This window comes from Podarcis gaigeae (assembly GCF_964106915.1).
Source record: "Podarcis gaigeae genome assembly, chromosome: 17".
NCBI lineage: Eukaryota > Metazoa > Chordata > Lepidosauria > Squamata > Lacertidae > Podarcis > Podarcis gaigeae.
Window position 1 is genome coordinate 13,559,581 of NC_139694.1, and position 20,801 is coordinate 13,580,381.

The window sequence follows — 20,801 nt, forward strand, 5'->3', positions numbered from 1 at the left end:
TCCTTCACATCTGAAGGGAGGGTGTTCCACAGGGCGGGCGCCACTACTGAGAAGGCCCTCTGTCTGGTTCCCTGTAACCTCACTTCTCGCAATGAGGGAACCGCCAGAAGGTCCTCGGCACTGGATCTCAGTGTCTGGGCTGAACGATGGGGGTGGAGACACTCCTTCAGGTATACAGGACCGAGGCTGTTTAGGGCTTTAAAGGTCAGCACGAACACTTTGAATTGTGCTCGGAAATGTACTGGGAGCCGGTGTTATGTGGTCCCAGCAGCTACTCCCAGTCACCAGTCTAGCTGCTGCATTCTGGATTAATTGCAGTTTCCAGGTCACCTTCAAAGGTAGCCCCACGTAGAGCACATTGCAGTAGTCCAAGCATATGAGAATGTACTGGTGTGGGTTGAGATAGGGTAAGCACAGTCTTCTTCTGTTATAAGTAAATGCTGCAAATCTGCATTCTGTGCTTGTACCTTGAATATGACTTCTTCACCATAGGGATGAATTGGTAAAAAAATGAATGAGCTTTTTTGACGTTACAGAACTGTAATAAACAGTTCTATAGGTGAATAGTATTCCACCCTTTTGCAGTTTGTCTACTTTCAGGATAAGTCCAATAGGCACATGTGAAAGTCACAAATAATGTTTATTTAGTCAGGAGTAAATCCACTCAGCTTCCATGGTCTTTTCCCCCTAGTAAGTATGTTTAGGATTGCAGTCCAAGGCTGCCAGGTAAATTGTCACCTATGAATATGTCTAGCATAGTTTATTATTTTAAAGGGATGGTGAACAAAAATCATGTTTTCAATCTGTATGTTGTTGGATATAAAGCTATAGGTAGTGGGTATGCTGTTACTATGTTAGCTCCAAATTGCTCTTTTAAATAAACCAGCACCCTCAGTATTCCAGGGTACAATTAAAGCATATGCTAGAAGGATAAAATGGAAAGGAGGAATAGATAAAAGAATATTTGCTTTCATTAATAATCCCAGGAATAAATTTGAGGATTCTAATGAGCAACCTAACAATTATCAGCTGGAACTGTGACTTTGCATTCAGACTGCAACTTGATTGCCAAATAATGCTTTCATCCATAAATAAATTCTTCCATTTTATTTGACAGTCTCCCTTGATTGTGTTACACAACATGTCATCTTGTCAATATGTCACACAATTGTTAAGACTGGTATTTTTGGGCAAGAGGTTTGTCTAAAAGAGTTAGACTTGCAATGGCTGGAAACTTCAAAGTAAATCCATCATCCAAATATGTCAACTTTATTCTGTCCACAAATCTGTTTTCTGTGCTTTATTCCAAGTGTTATCTGCTGACATTTAGTGACAAGAACTAATCCCTTGTTGATCTCGTAAAAGGTGAAGGATTCTTTTTGATCTCATTATCAGAGTTGCTAATCCTCCCCCCCTCCCCCGCATAGCTGTTTTGGTACAAGAAACCTTAAAAATGATGCAAGTTGCTACTCAGTTCTTGTTTAATGTTGTCATCCTCAAAACTGTATTTCCCTAGTGCAAATCTTCACTTCAGTGAAACCTCTACTGGTATAGCGTTTTGAGGGATCACTTCTAAGTTGATCCAATTTGACCATTTACAGATAGGTAGCCGTGTTGGTCTGCCATAGTCAAAACAAAAAAAAATTCCTTCCAGTAGTACCTTAAAGACCAACTAAGTTAGTTCTTGGTATGAGAACTAACTTAACATTCGTATGCATGCACACGAAAGCTCATACCAAGAACTAACTTAGTTGGTCTTTAAGGTGCTACTGGAAGGATTTTTTTTTTTTTTGTTTCAATTTGACCATGTTCAGTAATGTGAGGTGGGATTTGCTTAGAGAAAATTTAGAAAACCATAATGTTAAAACTCCAAAGTCAAGGGCAATTTCTTTTTAAAGGCTTGTGGGAGGAGGCGTGAAATCTTTGGATACTATAGGAACACACTGGATTTTTAAAATTATGATTTCTATATTTGTTGCTTATACTTATATTCATGCTTATGAACTTTAAAGGCTGTTGAAGTGCTTGGTCAACAAATGACTGAACAGTATCAGACTCTTGCTGTTATGTAGTGTGAATTGACTTCAATATGAGTTATACAGCCAATAATAAGTTGCAATTTTTTATTTTGATTTTACTGACAGTGCGGTCCAGTGCATGTCTACTCTGAAGTCAATCCTATTGAGTTCAAAGAGAAATATTCCCAGGTCTGTGTGTTTAGAATTGCTGCTACTCATTCACTAGTGTAATATCACTAAATTACATTTGTTTCAAACACAGGAATCAAATAATGTTACAAATGCATTTATTATTGTTTCCTACTTTGAAATATTATTTCAGTTTCTGCCCTTTCTTTTTCATTTCTCTACAATTATTTTTCTTTAAACTTGTTTCTGCTTAATCTGAATCTCAGGTTGTACAGGAGCAAATTGGTGAGCGGAACCAATATTTCAGTACCTCCATCAGGGCTCCTATTACAGCAATTCAGTCAAGGTAAAAAGTCTGTGTGCAAAGTACATTTTTGCATACAGGTGTGTGGAATATTTAAGTAGATTGTATGGAGCTAGTTGGATAAATTGTATGGAAGAATGAAGGTAGGGGGAAAGACCCAAATAACAAATCTAGTGGGACAAAATGTTCTAGAAGTAATTCTTTTACAAGAATGTAACATAATATGCACTTTTAAATCCTATTGTTTTAATTAAGTACTGTATATACTTAATTTCCCCCCAGTCAAAATCAATATGGCTGAAACATGCTTAATTTTATATGAATTTTGCCCTGTGGGTTCTAAACTTCCTGGGATCAGCATTCAGTATTTTTTTCTCCATTTGCTTTAAAATGCATTTAGACACAAATCTGTACAGCTGCTTGTCTGGAAAGTACTGGTCAAGTACTCTTTCTGCAGGGTATGGGTGTTTGAAATTGGCAGTTTCAGGCTTCAGCAACAAAATAAGTAGCTAATCAGAAACAACAACAGTGGTTAAAGTGTGTGTTAAATGTTGTTGGCAAAGGTCTGAGCAACAGCTAGTATACGTGACTGCTTTTGGTTCTCTATCCATCTCTCCACCCCCTCATCAATACAGATGAGAAACTGAGGTTGCGAAATGGCCCAATTCCCATTTGTGAAATATTTCATTTCAATATACTGTTTGCAGTGGTGTGCTTGGAGAACTTTTAGAAAATTGCTTCCTGCCTCAAATTTCCATATATATACACAATAGATTCTATGGTGACCAAAAATAAATGATCAGTTGAAAAACCAGGACATATTAAATTATAGTAGAGGTTTCCATATTATTATTATCGTTAATATGACAAAGCAAATTTGTTTAAACAAATAAAGCAACTCAGCAGGGCTGGCTCCAGGTTTTGGGAGACTTAGAACTTGGATGCTGCCTTAGAATTTTGGCAATTGAAATACAGTATCAAGGAGAAAAAATTTTGATATTAGGAATCTATGCACAAAATGATGGGAAATCGGAATTTTATAAGAAGTTGCATGAAAGCATGCTGGAATATCTGGACTATGACAACATCATAATGATGGGAGATATGAATGGGATTGTATCAACTAACATGGATAAGTCGCAAAGTCAAAAAGTTACCAAAGATGGCAGACTACCAAAGACCTTTTTTGAAATGACAGAAAATATGGGCTGGATTGACATATGGAGAATCAAGAACCCCCTAGGAAAAGAAGGAACATTTTTCTCTGAGGCTCAACTGACTTGGACAAGAATCGACCAAATTTGGATTACTAGAGGTCTGGCACCTAAGGTCAGGAAAGTGGAAATCTGCCGAAGGACATGCTCCGACCATAATGCTTTGAAAATGGACATGACATTATTACCAACCGGCTCCTTTAGATGGAAGATGAATGACAATTTGTTTAGAAATCAGGAGATCATTAAGAAGGCCCAAAAAGTTATAAAGGACTATTTTGAAATAAACCTGAACACCGCGGTGGAAAAAAGAACAATTTGGGACGCAAGCAAAGCTGTGATGAGAGGGTTCTTGATACAACAGAATGCCATAAGGAAAAGGACACAAAATGAAAAGAAAGACAAGATTCTGGAGAAAATTAAAGAACTAGAGAAGAAGCTAAGAGCCAATCCGAAGTCACAGCCGATTTTGAGAGAAATTAAACTTCATCAGGCACAATATTCAAAACTGATAAACCAGGAAATAGAATGGAAGATTAAATCAATGAAACAAAAAACGTTTGAATCGGCAAATAAATGTGGGAAACTGCTGGCCTGGCAGTTGAAGAAGAGACAAAAATTGAACATAGTAACAAATTTGGAAATTGAAGGAAGAAGTATACAGAACCCCGTGGAGATTAGAAAGTGTTTTCAAAAATATTTTAAAAAATTATATACTCAAGGGCCGCAGAATGAAGTTGAGATTGAACAATTTTTGAGGAAAAACGGATTGAAAAAATTGTCACAAGAAAATAGACTACTCCTGAACAGCAAAATAACACGACAAGAGATTGAACATGCCATTCAGAACTTGAAATTGGGCAAATCTCCAGGGCCAGACGGCTTGACCTCCAAGTACTATAAGACATTAAGTGATTATTTGATCCAACCACTGCTGGAGGTCAGCAATGAAATTATGGAGGGAAAGAAGGCGCTAGAATCGTGGAAAGAAGCGTTCATCACATTGATACCAAAATCAGAAACTGAAAAGACACAGCTCAAGAACTACCGCCCCATCTCCCTTTTAAATGTGGATTACAAAATATTTGCTGATGTTTTGGCAAACAGACTTAAAAGAGTTTTAAGTCAAGTAATTCATAAAGACCAGGCAGGCTTTCTCCCAGGCAGACACATGTTTGCTAACACAAGGAACATTATTGATGTCCTGGAACTTTTGCAAACTGACATAAACACTAAAGCAGTGCTAATTTTTATAGATGCGGAGAAGGCCTTTGACAACATCTCTTGGAAATTTATGAAGGGAAATTTAAAAGAAATGGGAGTGGGGAGGGGTTTTGAAAATGGGATTGACGCAATATATTCAGAACAAAAAGCAAAATTGATTGTTAATAATGTGGTAACAGAAGAGTTCAAAATTGAAAAAGGAACACGACAAGGCTGCCCGATTTCCCCTCTGTTATTTATCTCAGTCCTGGAGGTGCTCTTAAACTTGATCAGAGGGGACCGGTTGGTGCAAGGGATCCAGGTCGGAGCGAAACAATATAAACTTAAAGCTTTTGCAGATGACCTAGTTTTGACACTGCAGGAGCCGGAATCTAGTACAAAAAGAGTTTTACAATTGATTGACAATTTTGGTCGGGTGGCGGGATTTAAGTTAAACAAACAGAAAACTAAGGTGTTGGGGAAAAATTTGACAGATATTGAATCAGAACAGTTTCAGAGAGAAACAGAATTATCATTGGTGAAAAAGGTAAAGTACCTAGGGGTGAACATAACAGCAAAAAATCTGAGTCTATTTAAGGAAAATTATGAAAAATGCTGGTCTGAAATTAAGAGAGACTTGGACAGTTGGGCAAAATTGAAGCTTTCTTTGTTAGGCCGAATTGCTGCTATTAAGATGAATGTATTGCCAAAAATGTTTTTTTTTGTTTCAAACACTACAGATTATAGACAAGACGGAATGCTTCCGGAAGTGGCAGAGAGATATTTCTAAATTTGTCTGGCAGGGCAAAAAGCCCAGAATTAAGTTTAAGATACTGACTGACGCAAAGGAAAGAGGGGGCTTTGCCCTGCCAGACTTAAGGTTGTATTATGAAGCCGCAGCTTTCTGCTGGCTAAAAGACTGGCTACTTCTCGAAGACACTGATGTGTTGGATCTGGAAGGGTTTAATAATAATTTTGGTTGGCATGCATACTTATGGTATGACAAAGTTAAGATCAATAAGGCCTTTAAGAACCATATTGTCAGAAAAGCAGTGTTTAATGTCTGGACAAAATATAAAGACTTATTGGAAAATAAAACCCCAAGGTGGCTTTCACCTCTGGAAGCTAAGGCCCGAAAAAGACCCAATATGGAAGCCAATTGGCCAAAATATTGGGAAATATTAGAAAAAGATGGAAATAACTGGAAATTGCAGAGTATGGAAAAAATGAAGGATAAAGTGCGAGACTGGTTACATTACGCTCAGATTAAAGAAGTTTTTAAAAATGACAAAAAGCTAGGGTTCCAGGTGGAGAAATCGAAGTTGGAAACTGAACTGTTAGAACCTAAGACTAAGGTACTTTCAAGAATGTATAACTTGCTGTTGAAATGGAACACACAAGACGAAATGGTTAAATCGGCTATGATAAAGTGGGCACAGGACATTGGGCATAACATTATGTTTGAGGAATGGGAAAGGTTGTGGACCACTGGGCTAAACTTTACTGCATGTAATGCTTTGAAAGAAAATATAATGAAAATGATATACAGATGGTACATGACCCCAGTTAAGCTTGCCAAAATATACCACTCATCTGACAATAAATGTTGGAAATGTAAAGAAGATGAAGGAACATTCTTTCACCTCTGGTGGACTTGCTCTAAAGTGAAGGCCTTCTGGGAAATGATATATAATGAACTGAAAAAGGTATTTAAGTATACTTTCACTAAGAAACCAGAGGCCTTCCTTCTGGGTATTGTCGGCCAGAAGGTGTCAAAGAAGGACAGAACTTTCTTTATGTATGCAACAACGGCAGCAAGGATACTCATCGCAAAGAACTGGAAAACTCAAGATCTACCCATGCTGGAAGAATGGCAGATGCAGCTGATGGACTATATGCAGCTGGCGGAAATGACTGGCAGAATTCGAGACCTGGGAGAAGAAAGGATTGAAGAAGACTGGAAGAAATTTAAGATTTATTTACAAAATTATTGTAATTTGATGGAATGCTAAGAAGGATGCTTGATTATAAACAATTGGCCATCACTAAATTAGATGAGTATTATTAGACTATATTGTAATGATTGGTTATAAGATTACAAATAAGATGGTAATTTGCTTGAAAAATTTTATGAACAATGTAAGTGCGAGCGGATGACGCGAGGAAGTCCAAAGATGTTATGAAATTTTGTAAAGACACAAACAATGCTGTTTTTCATTTTTGTATCTCTTTTATTAAAAAAAACCTAATAAAAATTTTGAAGAAAAAAAATAGAACTTGGATGCTGCCTTACAGTGAATACATCTCATCTGAGAAGCTGAAAGGTATGGGAAGAGAGGTATTCAACTTAAAAGGCTCATCTTTTAAGTAATTTTGAGGGTGCCCCTTTTGTCATTGTGGTTCCAGAGTCAATAACCTGCTGGCTATGTAAATCAAGATATTTTTCTGAGAGCGAAGTTACATTATTAGGCTGAAAGCTCTAGAACATAAAGGGATAGACTTGCCAATATAAGCAACATGTTATGAGTAAATTATATATGTTGAAATTCAGGGGAGTTTCAATGAAAATCACATCTTCCAAGGGCAACATCCTGATTTCTGCTAGTACACTTCATAAATGACATTTAAAACCCGCAGCAACCTGCAGAAAGTATCCAGAGTAATGATTTATCATTGTTTGAAAACTTGGTCCTCTGTATTGTGTAAACACATAGTAATATGTTGCTTATTGTGGAAAGATACTGTTCTAAAGTTCATCAGCCTGACAAATTTTACTTATAGTATATAAAACCTGTATGTTTTCATCTTAGCTACAAAGATGACATTACATCAATCAGATTTGGCTACCATCATCACATTCAGTTTGACAGTAGGAGATCTATTGATTAAAGGCACAAAAGTAATCTTGGTTTCCTGAATTTAAACAGGGAACTGCATGGCTTCCAGCTACTGAATATACATTTTTTCTGAATTAGCCTGCTAGCTTTCTTTGCAATTCCCCCCTCCCTGCAGGTTTTTTTTTTTTAAAAAAAGGTTCATAGTTCAATTTCTCTTCCCTGATTTAATAGACTAACCTGGCTTAAAATTCACAAACTCATAAACAGCTAAGAATGTTGGTGTGTAGGATTCATTAAAGTCATAAGAAGTTCACTTCTTGGACACACATTTTAGAATTATCTGACTCTATTAGAAGAGCACCCTGGAATCAGTCTACCTTAACACCAGATTTTTCCAAAGTACTCAGAGTAACAGCGTCTTTTGGCATAGAGCATGTGAAGCCAATCCAGACTTCCCTTTTCTCTTAATTTTCCTTGTCTTATCATGTTCATCTTGGTCGAAGAAATAAGCAAGCAGCTGGAAGGGCATTCTGATGTTTCTGTTGTGACCAAATGCATTACCAGACAGACATGTTATTTCAGTACAAAAGGATGCAGTGGACTTTGTACAGAAGCCTCTGACACATGTTCTTCTGCTATTTTAGTCATGGTCTTGTGGTCCACCTGAACAAATACTATAGACTGCTTTTTAAGGATCAACAAGCTTATTGGAAAACGGATTATTTTCTGGCAGATTCGAATCAACATTTTAAATTAATGTTTTAAATTTCAGATTAGTGCAGACATTTTCAAACTTTTTACTCCCTGGGCTCAATTGAAAGAGTTTGCTTTGCTGTCCTTCTCTCCAACTCCCTATACAGCTCAGGACCAGGCTACTTGAGAGACCGCCTTATCCCTTATACACCCAGTAGATTGCTGCAGTCTGTAGGAGAGTCTTTCTGCAAGTTCCAAAGATCTCAGAAGTCCACACTGCAGTAGCTCGGAGCAGAACTTATAGTGTTGCTGTATTATAACTAAACAACTTACCCTTACTATTTCTGGGAAACTCAGTGCTGTTTTTAGTTACCTGCAGAAGCCATGGGGATGGTTTCATTGTAATTCTTGCATTGAAGGGGGTTGGACTAGATGATTCTCAGGGTCCGTTCCGACTCTACAATTCTATGATTTTATGATTCTCAACACATGTTGTTTGAAAGTGAAGGAAGGGTTGTGTGAGCTTTTCCAGACAATCAGTTCTGCCAAAGTGGTAATCTCATACAGTTTCATTTCTTCAAATAAATAACCATTAAGAGTAAAGAAAAAGACAAAACAAAGCAAAACAAAAACAAATTCAGTTCTACTTTTGTGTTTTACATTTTCTAATGGTTATGTTCTTGAAGCTACAAACATGAGTCTGACCAAACTGCGAGAGGCAGTGGAAGACAGGAGTGCCTGGCGTGCTCTGGTCCATGGGGTCATGAAGAGTCGGACACGACTAAACGATTAAACAACAACAAATGGTTATGGACAGAATTTCCAAAATATAAACAATACATAACGTCTTCCTTAACCAATCACAATAATAAGGTAGACAGAACTAGCTAGATGTGATATCAGATTTGGTGTGTGTGAATCTATTACATATGTGAACGCTGGCAGAGAATATAGCATTTTGTATTTGTCAGAGATAGCCCATTTTACTAAGTGCACCTAAGTCCTTTTATTGGGCACCTGCCAAAGCCGTATTATTACCATCTACGCAGGTTATAGACTGTTGGCATTTAAGATTAAGCAGTACTTAATGACAGAAGCAAAGCAACGCTGGAAGGTAATGTTTAATGATGGGCAAACTTCAAAACACTGGATTTTGTAAATGGCGAATGGACATAATTGGCAGTTTGTCAGAAAGCAAAAATGTAATTAAAGCAGCACCTGCCTGGAGTTTGGAACAAGATATTTCATGATTGAAGAGAAAAGGGAAAAATAGTAGTAACTGATAAAACTCTGAAATTCAATGGGGCCTGGAGTGGGTTTCTGTGGGAATAATACTTCCTACTGCTCTATCAGGTAAAAAATTAGGTAAAACTCTGAGGTTTTCCTGGATAAGTAAATAAGATTTGCTTATTCACTATACTGTTTTGTTGTTTAGTCGTTTAGTCGTGTCCGACTCTTCGTGACCCCATGGACCAGAGCACACCAGGCACTTCTGTCTTCCACTGCCTCCCGCAGTTTAGTCAAACTCATGCTGGTAGCTTCGAGAACACTGTCCAACTTCGAGAACACTGTCCAACCATCTCGTCCTCTGTCGTCCCCTTCTCCTTCCCAGCATCAGGGTCTTTTCAAGGGAGTATTCTCTTCTCATGAGGTGGCCAAAGTATTGGAGTCTCAGCTTCAGGATCTGTCCTTCCAGTGAGCACTCAGAGCTGATTTCCTTAAGAATGGAGAGGTTTGATCTTCTTGCAGTCCATGGGACTCTCAAGAGTCTCCTCCAGCACCATAATTCAAAAACATCAATTCTTCGGCGATCAGCCCTCTTTATGGTCCAGCTCTCACTTCCATACATCACTACTGGGAAAACCATAGCTTTAACTGTACAGACCTTTGTTGGCAAGGTGATTTCTCTGCTGTTTAAGATGCTGTATACTGTAAGGAAGTCCTATTAGGCAACTGCTTAGAACTGGCTCATTTTTTTGGACTAAATATGTCTTTGGGGCATATTTACATTTATTGTATGACCTTGCAAATCCACACCCACCGCTCCAGTTTTTGCTAAATTACTGTCATTGATATCTTGTTTCTTCTTAAAGTACATCAGTACATTGACATTACATGGAAGTGAGATTTCTTGACCGTTGGCTTATTCTAGTGGTTACACATAAGTGTGACACATGGATGTGTTGGTGACAAGTGTCACAGGTAGTTTGCTAGTTTTGTTCAGAGAAAACCCCAAGGATGTGGATTTAAGATGCTGAAGGCCAGATTGTCAATTCTTAATGATTCAAGGCAAGTATTAAGTGAAGCAAGAACACAGCTGAGTGACATTGCAATAGATGAAAAACAACATTTGAAAATTATAGAAGCTTGCTAAGAAAGTTCATCAAGTCCAGTAAATCAAGTTACAGATAGGTAGCCGTGTTGGTCTGCCATAGTCAAAACAAAACAAAATTTCCTTCCAGTAGCACCTTAAAGACCAACTAAGTTATTTCTTGGTATGAGCTTTCGTGTGCATGCACACTTGTGTGTATCTGAAGAAGTGTGCATGCACACGAAAGCTCATACCAAGAAATAACTTAGTTGGTCTTTAAGGTGCTACTGGAAGGAAATTTGTTTTGTTTTCAGTAAATCAAGGACATTCTTCCAGTGGGACTTTTAGATCAGATCACATCTTGGTTGCTTTCCCACCTTCACGAGTGGTTATGTTAATAAATTTAGAACACCCAACTCAGTACTTGCTATCAAGAGACAGACAACTGCAAATAGAACTTGTACAGGACATGTGGTATTGAAGCTGGCTCACATTATTTTAAAGGCAGCTTGGTTCAACAAAAGTTATTCTCAATGATTATATGGTAATCGTTTAATAGCCACATTTCCCTTGCAAATTGGGCGATACTGCAATTTTAGACATTTGTTTTGAGAAAGAAGCCTAAATTTGTGTCTCTTTTAAAAGTTAAAGGGACTTGTGTGTGCGTGTGGAAAGATGCAGAAATGAAGGATGTGGCGAGTTCTCATCTTTGCCCAAAATGGCAGCCCTCTCATGTGGAAGTGATATTGATGAGAAAGTGCCTTTAAGATGACATTGCGTACAGGTATGTCTTGTAAAAGGCCTATGTGCACCTTAGAGATGGTTCATCACCTCTGAAAGATGAGAAAGGGACCAACTACTTGTAAATTGGAGGCGGAGAAGAGCAGCTTAGCCTTTTCACCTTGTGCAGCAAAAAGGTTGGTGTCAATCCTGCTGGGTACTCTGTGTATACATATATTTTTTAAAAGAATCAAACCCCCTCTTGAACAATTCATTTTGAATAGATCAGGAATAATTGCATCTGGATTCTCTGGCCATAAAATATTCTGTGAATGATTTTAAGGGACAACTCTAGGTGTGAAAAACTGTTGCAGTATTGATATCCTCCTGTCCCTCAGCTTTCTTCATGGGTTGCTTTCAGAGCTGACTGTTAATGCTAGTTTGTGTCATGTTTTTAACCATCTGTGTGATGAATGGTTGCTCAACAAGAGAGTGGCATTTATCACATACAGGATCACATGTACTTCACACTTTTTCTCCCCCAGACCTCTTTTCCCTGCTGGGTAACCCTTCCTCAGTTTGTTAAACTTCCCTTCCCCTGTGATTGGCTCCATTCTTGCATTAAGCTTTTCCTAAATTAGTAGGGGCATTGGGGGGGGGGGGGGATTTCCACCAGAATTGTGGAAGGGCAAGGGAGGTTGTAAAATTTTCCTTTTCCTACAGTCCCGCTTGTTTCTTCCTCAGATGACTGGGAAGCAGCTAAGAGCAGTGAAAAGGGGGCTGCAATGCAGAAAAAAGGCTCCTTTAAAGGGTGGGATATTGATTAAATAAATCAATAATTCTTCCTCCCCACAACCGCTCCTCCAGTGGCCTAGGGAGTGCAAAGTGCACACTTCTGAACAAAAATTAGACAAAAGGGCGTGTCTCTTGGAGACTATGCATACCGACTGGAGAATGTGCATATGGCCCAGCAAATGTACAAAATGCCGCCAAGAATGTACAGAATTCAGCAGAGAGATGCACATTTCCTATGGAAGTAGTATATGCACATTCTCCACAAGGCCTAGTGAATGTACACCATGGCCGTTTATGTATTTATGTATTTATTTATTTATTTAAATGGATACTGTACACTCCTTGATTGTAAAAACACACACCCTAAAAGACGTTTACAAAAAGATAAAACAGTAAAATCAAGAAGAATCACAACCATACTTTGAAACATACAAAAGTTAAAATACTAAAAAAAAAAAGAAAAACCAGATTCTAAGCATCTGGATAGGCTTGTGTAAACAAGAATGTACAGTGAAGGCACCTGCTCGTTCTCAATAGGTAGGGAGTCCCAAAGTTCAGATGCTGCCTCACTAAACAATCAAGTTCTTAAAATGTGGATCGGGCAATATGCAGCACCTGGTGTAGTGCCTCCAGCAGTTTTTAAATTTTTAGTACGTGTGTATTGCACACACACAGAGAGACAGACAGAGAGAAAGAGAGAATAAAAAAACCCAAGATTTTTCTCTAACAAAGCAACTGGCCAGTACTATGCCCAGTGCAAGTAAGGGTCTTCATTTCACTTTGACATATGGTTGACATTATAAAGTATTTTTCATTGCTCAGGAAGACCTTTAATACTTAGCTTTAATCGTACAATAGAGAGCAATATAATTTTCCTGGCAAACTAAAATAGATGTGCAAATTGAAACAAAAGGATGGGATCTAACAGTGGCATGTAGTCTAGCGCGCTCATATATAACCAGGAATGAGCATAGTAGGGAATATGTCTATATTAAGGCCAGAAAAGCAAAACAAAATCCATGCTGTGGATATAAAGCCCACTGTTAAAAGAGCTAGAAAGGTTCACAGCAAGAAAATGAAAATGCACATTTGTATTTGCACAGAAAGGGCTTCCCATTGTCTTATTTGAAAACTCTTCCCGTGTCCTTCCATTGATTCCCTCATTGCACTCTGAGAGCAACAGCAACAACAACCCCCTTCATTATTTTGTTTGCAACTGTGGACTAGGCAACATGTAATTGCCACAGAATCGGGCTAATGCTATTATAATATTACAGGTTACCCCAATCTCTGCTGACTGGTAGCAAGCTTCCAGGGGTCTTTTCACATAAACCAGGGTTTATGTTCCTTTGGAATGAGGCACAGCAGAAACTAGTTTATTTTGCACATATTTACAACCTGGGTTTTGGTGGAGGGAGTGCAGAACATTACAAACCCTCCAAGTTCCCTTTTTCCCCAGCGACAGATTCCCAGATTTACAGAAGCCATCCCAGTTTCTGATATGATCCCAGAATGTTCTGCTTATCCTTAGGATATCCCTATTCTCATCAGGGGAATGTTGGAAGGTATGGAGTAATGCGATTCCTAAGCCAAGGAGATGATGATGATGATAATAAATTTTATATAATAAATAATAATTTATACCCCGCCCTCCCCAGCCAAGACCGGGCTCAGGGCGGCTAACAACCGATATAAAAACAAATTGATTGAAATACAACTTAAAAACAATATTAAAATACAACATTAAAACATTAACTATACAACCTTTAGAACACATCTGAAGGCAGCCCTGCATAGGGAAGTTTTTTTTAAATTTTTTTTATTATTATTTTATATGACATTACACCCCAGGAGTGTCTCTCAGTACAGCCTCTCCTAACTGAAGTGCATGGAGTTCTCCCTCCCCCTTAGTGCAAAGCTCTGTTTTTTAAAAGGACACATTTTTCCTGTGATGACATCACACCCCCTGTTACCCTGGCAACCTCCCCCTCCCAACTCTGCTGTTATCTTTTGCAAACTAATACACAGCTGGGGGAGGAACCCCAGCCCCCTTCTTGTCTGATGCTGAGTGTCTTACCTTTTGTCAGGTAAATCATCACCTGCCTTTGTTCTGTGATGGTACCTCTCTATAAGACAAGCTCACGAGGAAGCTGTCTTGACTTATTTTCTTTAGGCCTTGCTGAATCCATTGCTCAAACCCCACATTTAGTAATTTCAGAAATTATGAGGAGAGCCTGGCCCTCAGGAATTTTAGGGGATGCTTTCCCCCGGCGAAACCAAAACAATAGCGTCAAGAAAAGAATGAGGTTTTTGTTGCTGGTGGAAGCACAGACAACTTTTCAGTTATATCCATCTCTCCAACTAGTTTAATAGTACTTCGTTTATAATTAGGCCTAGCAGAGTGAGATGGGGATCAGGATGTGTTTGTATGTTAAGAGCACAGCCTGCTCTTTTGTCCTCAAGTCACCTCATCGCTGCTGGGCATTGCAGGAGACTCTGAGCTGAAGTCAAAACGTGAATCGTTGCCAGGTACAGCATGTCATTTTAAACATAAGGAAAATGTGGCAAAATAATACAAGCCCGTTCCTGCAGCGTTTGCTCACACAATGCTCCTTCTGAACTTGGTGGGAGTTTTTTTTGCGTGAGGTAAAAATCTTAAAAATAGGGCTTGGCAAGTCTAATTCATAATTCCCTGTGCCATCAAGGGAAGGCTACATAACTGTACCAAAAATGTATGCTCAAGCGATTTGACATTCTTTTGCAGACTTGAGTATGCCAAGATGGCTGTTGGTGTTCTTTGACACCAACGGAAAGTTGCTTTGTTGTTTTGGAAACATCTCCTGCACAACCTGCAGAAAGAGAAATCCAACTGACCCCGAAAGGGGAGAAAATGAAGGGGGAAATCTCTTTACCGAAGGCACTTGCCATTTCCACAAGGAAGATGTTGAGCTTCTATTGCTCTATGAATCTCTAATTGTAGTTAATGGGAAATGGAGTATTCTAGGCAATTCAAGATTTATCATTCACTTTACAAACAAGAAACAGTTTTGTTTGTTTGCTATTTTAAATAGATGGCTAATCTTTTTTGGCCATCCATGACAAGCAAGGCATCCTCTCAGATCAGTCTGACACATGAAACAGGGTGCACCTTTGAATTGCTTTAAGTGGGGAAGGAGCAAGTCTGGAAGGAGAAAAGTAGTGCCCTGTTGTAGTTAGGCCACTTCTTGGTGAAGTTGTCTTGTAATGGTTAGTCCCACCTGCAAGGGCAGGGGGCCAGAGAAGAAAGATGGTCTGCCCTTGGTGGCTAATGGATTCTAATGGATTTCTGATGACTTTGGGGGATTTTTTTCAGTGGATAGATGAGGTGATCCTGTCAAGGCGCTTGTTTCATGGTGGAACATCAACAGGATCACTCCCAAGGTTCCTCTCGGGTGCTATGGATATCATATGGCTCCTTGGTACTCTGAGGAGCTGCAGTTGATGGCGCAGGTTGGATGAATACTGCCACACAAATGGTGGAAACCTTGTACTGAAGCTAATTGAACCTGTGTTAGGAGACATAGCTGTGTTGACCACATGACGGTGAAGGCAGTAAAGAAATTGTATTTCCCTGTGCCAGTCATGTCCCTGAGCAGTTGGGCTGGCAGAGTTGGAGATCAGTGACCCTGGATTTGGTGTGTGTATATTTACATGATTTCAAGTACTTCTGTAAAACAGTTTCTATTTATTAATAAATTGCTGAAGCACATATTCAACCAAACAAGCTATAGCTTAGGGCCTCACTCTACAGTCCCTGCTCGGGCGTTTGTAATTTGTGGTTTGTTTGGTTGTTGTTGTTGTGTTGCTTTTGTTGTTTTTAAGGGATGGCATCCAATTTCGTTGCACTTGTGCAATGTTGCACTTGTGTAATGACAATAAAGAATCTATCTATCTATCTATCTGTTGGGGGCCCCCAAAAAAATTAAAGGAGAAAAAAAACCCTGGATGTACATTTCCAAAATATAAGATAAACTTTTTCTTAACTGTATTTCAGTTCAACAATTACTTGGATAAAATACATATTTTGTTATGTGCAAATGGTTTCAGATACCTATTAGGTTGATAAATTACCATGTATCATATAGTCAACACAACAAACAGAGACCATTTGTTGTTGACAAAGGACAGCTGGACATATAAAGGGCCCCATTACCTTCAGTGGCTTAGGGCCTCATCAAACCTAAATCCGGCCCTGCCCATGACACGAACACACATGCTATCCACACAGAAAAAAGAGGTGCAATAGTTTTGTTCCCTTAGGAAGAACCATGGTGTTGTCTTAATTCGAAGAAACAGTGATGTCCTTACCATGGAACCATTTATTGTGTTAAATCAGTCCTAGCTCTGAAGTCTTCCCAAGAGAGAACTACATAGTCTGAAAATGCCTAAGAAATTATGCAAAGGATCTTGAGATTTTTCCAGTACTGTCTGCTGTTTTAGGACAGCTCTTGGTCCACTCCTGTGTGACTTCAAATCATAATCTTTGATTCTCACCTAGATACCATAAAAGTGTTGGTTTTCCGATTTATGATTTTCTGTGGGTACGGTTTGTTCATGTTGCTTACAATGTATATTTATATTGGCCATATTATTGAATTAAAACTTCATATATAATACAAATGATTGGTCCACATCTGCCTGTATGTCACACATGTTTCCATGTCTGGGTCACTGGGAAGCAAACTGCTTGTTTTTATGGATTTCTTGTGCTCGTTCCACTGTTCATCCTCTCATCAGGCTCTCAAATTGTGTGTATGCTTCATACCATGTTCATACTGTGAATCTCTCCCCACCACACCATGTTTGTCATTTCCCATTATGGGGCATATCTAAACTCATAAAATTAATTTCTATTAATCCTGTGAATATTCAGAGTTTTGACTGCAGAAAAGAGAGCTGTACGCTTGCGTATTGGAATGGAAAAGCGGGTAAGGAAATGGGTGGACATTTGGAAACGAATAAGGATATAATAGACTCTGCTGTTTGACTTCTGGGATATCTCTTCACTCATATAGGGTGAGATGATATGTTGAGTCATTCTGTACTTAGATTTTGAGTGGGTGTCACACAGCAACTGAGTATTGTGTAGCAACACATATTCACATTCTGCAAATCAGCAGTAAGCCGTCTTGATAGAAAGTTTGAGCAGAAAAGAAAATAGAGTATGTGTTCAAGAGACACAATGGTATGAGTAATCATATTGTCCCCGCAGCACATACTCTGAACACTGCATATTTCCTTGCCCAGTTCCTTAACCAGGTTTTACTCTCCGTTTCTTCAAGTCTCATGTTCTCTTGGGATTTCAATATCATTGTTGCAGCATTAATGCAATCTTCTTTTGAGCTTTAAGCAAACATCCCTCGTGTTATTACATCTAACCTGGGATTGAGAAATGGCCACTGAAATGGACCAATCCCTACATTGTGTTCTGAGGACGCAAATGTTTACACCTACATCAATAATAAAAAATGATTGTTAAAGTGAATGAATGTTTTCACAATGCACCACTTCCTCATAAAAATATTTGCATCGCCTACTTTCCATCTAGCTTAGTTTTGTGTTTAATTCCCTTGGTTAACTATAGGCTGGTACTTCTCTACATTCCCAGTGAAAACAGATCCACAATGTTTCTTCTTAAACAATAGGGCCTGTTAAACAAGCAGAGGTGTATTTATTTTTTTTAAAAGAAGCTTAGGACAGTACAAAAAGTAATCCTACTTCTCCCTGTAATTATTATTATTATTATTTAATTTTAAAAAAATCAGATCACAAACTGCCTTAAAGAAGAAGATGGTTACAGGAAACACTGACTGGACGTGCCTCTCTTTTGTTAGGACTTTCTGTACAGCAATTAATGGGGCTTGTGGAAGGGAATGCAGCCATGTTCATTTCTATGCATGCAAGGGCATTCTCCCAGCTGTCTGTCTTTTGAATAGCTATTTTATTCCATTTAAATTGAAGGAGACAATTGCATATACAGTGCAAGGGCACTGACTTCACCCCAAACAATAAAAAAAGCAATAAAACCTTGGGAACAGAATGTGTAAATAGAGCCTAACGATGATGTCCTTACACTGAAAAGCAAAACATGGAACTATTATTATGGTAATGCTGTGAAATATTGGAGTTATATTATTCCACATTCATCCTAAGGTGCAGGAGTGCCGACAGGATAATCCATGCCCAGGACACTCTATGTGGATCAAACCATCAGCCCTCACTCACAAAATAGGGTATAGATTTGCATTTGATTTGCATGTACCTTGCGTCATATACAAATCTGCATCCTCTCTGGTAGGTGGAATGGAGGCCCCAAAATAAATCAGGGACCACATGCAAGTAATAAGGTATCTGACAGATAGAATGTAAACAGGTGAAGCTTTCCCCATTAAGTGGAACCTTGGTTTTCAAACTTAATCTGTTCCGGAAGACCATTTGGCTTCCAAAAAGTTCAAAAACTGAGAATCAGTAGGCTGGCTGCAAAGTCAATGGGAAAAAATGAAAAAGACATTCGGCTTCCAAAAATCGTTCAAAAACTGGAGCAGTTGCTTCTGGGGTTTTGGCGTTTGGGAGCTGAAATGTTCCAAAATGGAGGTGTTTGGGAACCGAGGTTTGACTGTAGTACCGTATTTTTCGCCCTATAGGATGCACTTTTCCCCCTCCAAAAATGAAGGGGAAATCTGTGTGCGTCCTATGGGGCGAATGCAGGCTTTCGCTGAAGCTTGGAGAGCGAGAGGGGTTGGTGTGCACCGACCCCTCTCTCTCTCCAGGCTTCAGGAAGCTATCAGCAAGCCTGGGGAGCCCATGGGAGTTCCTGCTTCCCGGAGCGCGGGGTGCGCTGAAAGCAGAGTGCCCGGCACTTCGGGAAGACATCTGCAGCCCAGGGAGCCCTGCAGGAGTTTCCGCAGGGCTCCCTAGGCTACGGATAGCAGTCTGCTGCATGGATCATGGGGAGCGCTGAAGCAAAGCGCCCTGCGCTTCGGGCAGACATTGGGCAGCCCCACAAGCTTGGGGGACAGTGGGGAGGCGCAGCACCACCATCCTGCTGTTTCTCGACCTGGTTTGGATTCCCTGACCTGGTTAAGGAAATTTCCCCCCCTTTATTCCCCCCCCCCCCAAACTAGGTGCGTCCTATGGGCCGGTGCATCCTATGGGATGAAAAATACCATCTGCCTAGCACACAGCTGTTAAAAGAATGAGTCCTCTTCAGCTCCAGTGCCAAACTTACACCCTGCAAAGAACTCAACTCTCATTAGCTGAAAAGCACTTACTGTAGAATACTCTTTGTCTTTAATCAATTGATCCTTAGGTTGGCAATACCACATTCAGTGCCATTACTTTAAATGGGTCTACTGTGAGTAAAACGTAGTTGAATACAGCCCAGGGTCCCATCTTTGGGGTCAGGACAAGTCTGGTAAAAAAAATGATAGTTGTTGCTTCATGTCTATCCACTTTGCTGTAGCACAAACCACAGGCATGAGTTTGCCATCATAACATGTGGTTAGATACCTGGTAAAAAAGGGCCAGCAACCCGGGCTACAAGGCATGCATAGAAACATATGACCCCACTTCTCTCAATGATCCCAGTGGTGTTTTGATGCATAAATTAGAAATACTGATCCATAGCTTTGTGACATGCGACATCACTCTTTTGTTTCTCTCCACTTCCAATCCATTTGAGAAACACTGCTTTTAGCCACGTCTCCTTGATGGTGGCAAGGTCTGTGATGGACAGAATCAGACGTGGGTGGCGCTGTGGTCTAAACCACTGAGCCTCTTGGGCTTGCTGATGAAAGCACACCAGTGCAAGTAGATAAATAGGTACTGCTGTGGCAGGAAGGTAAACAACATTTCCATGTGCTCTGGCTTCCATCACAGTGTTCTGCTGCGCCAGAAGTGGTTTAGTCATGCTGGCCACATGACCCGGAAAGCTGTCTGTGGACAAACGCCAGCTCCCTCAGCCTGAAAAGTGAGATGAGGGCCACAACTCCATAGTCACCTTTGACTGGACTTAGCCGTCCAGGGCTCCTTTACCTTTTTACCTTATACTGTAACACATTTCAGATGACCTTGGGCAGAATTTGCTTCTAAGGTACGTGCTAAAATCTAACAAATTCACAGCTCCATTTTAGCAGGAAAAGGTGATGAGAGCCAGTGTGATGTGGTGAATATTGCACTGAATTTAAAGCAAGGAAATCTGGGTTCAGTGTTTTGCTCAGCCATAAAGCTCATTGAATGACCAATCACCACCTCTCAGTCTAACTGGAAGTGAGAGTTCATTACCATGCCCATGTGGCAGTAACAGAAGCAAAAAAATAAGGGGGGGGGGGCTTTACTTTGATTCTCCCATTTCATCCTCTGAGAGCCACACAGCAGTGCTGTTCTAAGTGGTGACAGCCTTCTTGAAATCTAGCCCAGCCGGGAGGTCGCTGGAACCTTCAGCAGCTTGCTGTGACAATTTTGCAAATAACTTCAAGGATAAAACCCCACACATTCACTCAGAGCTTGACACCGCTGCTGGGGATCTGTCCCTGTGCA

The 20,801-nt window shown here is 39.7% G+C and overlaps 1 long non-coding RNA gene across 1 annotated transcript; it reads left to right on the forward strand.

The window, feature by feature from the left end:
• The first annotated feature begins 1,900 nt into the window (after window positions 1-1,900).
• On the forward strand, window positions 1,901-8,971 carry LOC310835363. Its single transcript, XR_014559600.1, has 3 exons — window positions 1,901-2,493; window positions 7,679-7,767; window positions 8,566-8,971. It is a non-coding gene; the product is annotated as an uncharacterized lncRNA (long non-coding RNA).
• The last annotated feature ends 11,830 nt before the right edge of the window (window positions 8,972-20,801 follow it).